We start from the raw sequence: 3,930 nt of genomic DNA on the forward strand, positions 1-3,930 counted from the left end.
GACCTTAAGCTCGTTAATCTTGGTTTTATTAACATTCGAAAGGTAGAACAGAACATAAAAGTACGACAGAAAAATCCTTTTTTGTACAATAGACATTTACTAATTTGTAACAAGAGACCAGTTTCTAATAATCTCAACGAACGAGACTGCGGTGGAACAAAAGTTTTATCATAAAAAATGGTTGGTATAGTTCTTTTTTTGCAAATTTGAAACATAATAAAGAATAAGGACCACAAGAATTTTTTTCTAGATATTGTTTACAAGCCAAACAACACTTAGAGTCAGCCTAAAATTACTATTAAACGCTCAAACAACACCTTAAAACTTACCAACAACTATGCAGAAAATTGCTCAAAAAACCTAACTTCTTCATTATTTCATACTTTCAATAAGTAAACCAATGTAGTTGACCCAAATACTATACACATTTCTTTAAAAATCTAAAACATTTTAAAATTTTACTCAAAAATTAAAAAAATGTGTAACATAAGCTAAAATCTTATGGGAACAAAAACCATTTCGGGGGGGGCCCGGGCCCCTCGGGCCCCCCCCCTGGCTACGTCGGTGGTGGCGAGACCACCGTTTTCTATAGAAAACTTGGTGGCGAGACCACCGTTTTCTATAGAAAACTTGGTGGCGAGACCACCGTTTTCTATAGAAAACTTGGTGGCGAGACCACCGTTTTCTATACAAAACTTGGTGGCGAGACCACCGTTTTCTATACAAAACTTGGTGGCGAGACCACCGTTTTCTATACAAAACTTGGTGGCGAGACCACCGTTTTCTATACAAAACTTGGTGGCGAGACCACCGTTTTCTATAGAAAACTTGGTGGCGAGACCACCGTTTTCTATAGAAAACTTGGTGGCGAGACCACCGTTTTCTATAGAAAACTTGGTGGCGAGACCACCGTTTTCTATAGAAAACTTGGTGGCGAGACCACCGTTTTCTATAGAAAACTTGGTGGCGAGACCACCGTTTTCTATAGAAAACTTGGTGGCGAGACCACCGTTTTCTATAGAAAACTTGGTGGCGAGACCACCGTTTTCTATAGAAAACTTGGTGGCGAGACCACCGTTTTCTATAGAAAACTTGGTGGCGAGACCACCGTTTTCTATAGAAAACTTGGTGGCGAGACCACCGTTTTCTATAGAAAACTTGGTGGCGAGACCACCGTTTTCTATAGAAAACTTGGTGGCGAGACCACCGTTTTCTATAGAAAACTTGGTGGCGAGACCACCGTTTTCTATAGAAAACTTGGTGGCGAGACCACCGTTTTCTATAGAAAACTTGGTGGCGAGACCACCGTTTTCTATAGAAAACTTGGTGGCGAGACCACCGTTTTCTATAGAAAACTTGGTGGCGAGACCACCGTTTTCTATAGAAAACTTGGTGGCGAGACCACCGTTTTCTATAGAAAACTTGGTGGCGAGACCATCGTTTTCTATAGAAAAATTGGTGGCGAGACCACCGTTTTCTATAGAAAACTTGGTGTATTCATTTTGGACGAGGTTTGTATATGGAAGATTCAAAAGGCGATACTCTGTCCTGTGACTCTATCTTTCATTCAATGTATTTAGTTTGGACGAGGTTTGTATAGGGAGGCGATACTCTGTCCTGACCTCCAGTTGGAAAACGGAAAATCGACAACTTTGTTTTACAAAAACCTGAAATTGAACATTCCTAGAATGAGGAAATATTCTCTGGGACTCTGTCTTTAATTCCGTGTATTCAGTTTGGACGAGGTTTGTATAGGGACGATTCCACAGCCATTTTTCTGTCCTGACCACCAGTTGGATAACGGCAAATCGACAACTTTGTTCTACAAAAAACTGATATTGAACATTCATAGTATGAGGAAATGCTCTATGTGACTCTATCTTTCATTCCATGTATTCAGTTTGGACGAGGTTTGTATAGGGAAGATTCCAGAGGCGATACTCTGTCCTGACCTCCAGTTGGATAACGGAAAATCGACAACTTTGTTCTACAAAAAACTGATATTGAACATTCCTAGTACTAGAAAATGCTCTATGTGACTCTATCTTTCATTCCATGTATTCAGTTTGGACGAGGTTTGTATAGGGAAGATTCCAGAGGCGATACTCTGTCCTGACCTCCAGTTGGAAAACGGAAAATCGACAACTTTGTTCTACAAAAAACTGAAATTGAACATTCCTAGTATTAGGAAATATTCTCTGGGACTCTATCTTTTTTTCATGTATTCAGTTTGGACGAGGTTTGTATAGCGAAGATTCAACAGTGAATTTTCTGTCCTGACCACTAGTTGGAAAACGGAAAATCGAATACTTTGTTCTACAAAAACCTGAAATTGAACATTCCTAGTATGAGGAAATGCTCTATGTGACTCTATCTTTCATTCCATGTATTCAGTTTGGACGAGGTTTGTATAGGGAAGATTCAAGAGGCGATACTCTGTCCTGACCTCCAGTTGGAAAACGGAAAATCTACAACTTTGTTCTACAAAAAACTGAAATAGAACATTCCTAGTATGAGGAAATGTTCTGTGGGACTCTGTCTTTAATTCAGTTTGGACGAGGTTTGTAAAGGGAAGATTCCACAGCCAATTTTCTGTCCTGACCACCAGTTGGATAACGGCAAATCGACAACTTTGTTCTACAAAAAACTGAAATTGAACATTCCTAGTATGAGGAAATGCTCTATGTGACTCTATCTTTCATTCTATGTATTCAGTTTGGACGAGGTTTGTATAGGGAAGATTCCAGAGGCGATACTCTGTCCTGACCTCCAGTTGGAAAACGGAAAATCTACAACTTTGTTCTACAAAAAACTGAAATTGAACATTCCTAGTATGAGGAAATATTCTCTGGGACTCTGTCCTTAATTCCATGTGTTCAGTTTGGACGAAGTTTGTATAGGGAAGATTCCACAGCCAATTTTCTGTCCTGACCTCCAGTTGGAAAACGGAAAATCGACATCTTTGTTCTACAAAAAACTGAAATTGAACATTCCTAGTATGAGGAAATGCTCTATGTGACTCTATCTTTCATTCTATGTATTCAGTTTGGACGAGGTTTGTATAGGGAAGATTCCAGAGGCGATACTCTGTCCTGACCTCCAGTTGGAAAACGGAAAATCTACAACTTTGTTCTACAAAAAACTGAAATTGAACATTCCTAGTATGAGGAAATATTCTCTGGGACTCTGTCTTTAATTCCATGTATTCAGTTTGGACAAGGTTGGTATGGGGAAGATTCCAGAGGCGATACTCTGTCCTCACCTCCAATTGGAAAACGAAAAATCGACAACTTTGTTCTACAAAAACTGAAATTGAACATTCCTAGTATGAGGAAATATTCTCTGGGACTCTGTCTTTAATTCCATGTAATCAGTTTGGACGAGGTTTGTATAGGGAAGATTTCAGAGGCGATACTCTGTCCTGACCACCGGTCAAATCTAAGTTCTAAACTATGCGTAATTTGATATGGTTTGGTAACTTTGATGTACATTAAACTATTGAAAATTACTTAAGTTTTATTATTTATAATTAGCTTTATGATTTTTGGAGTTTTCCATTCATAATTTTATTAAATTATTTAATTATAATATTCGTCGTTAACTTTTTTCGTCAGCAGGGTTGAAAAAATAGTACTAAATGTGAATTTTGGACGTTCTGTATCACCCTGTGAATTTCGATAACTCTGTATTATCGAAAGTTAGCGACGTCGCTAACTTCACGCAGGTTCTTTTTAGAGTTGTGCCAAAGGAACTATATGGAACTATCTAGTTCACTTCGCAGTTCCAATGGCCACCATTTTTTCTTTGAACAAACTGCGTATACTTACTATCACACGTTATATTTCATAATGTTACTCATACGCATTGGAACTAGTACGAGGAACTAGATTACTCAACTCTAGTTCTTTTGACTGCAAAAAGTTGATTAAT

The sequence above is a fragment of the Musca autumnalis genome, unplaced genomic scaffold (genome assembly GCF_047663935.1).
Source record: "Musca autumnalis isolate F117 unplaced genomic scaffold, ASM4766393v1 scaffold_9, whole genome shotgun sequence".
NCBI lineage: Eukaryota > Metazoa > Arthropoda > Insecta > Diptera > Muscidae > Musca > Musca autumnalis.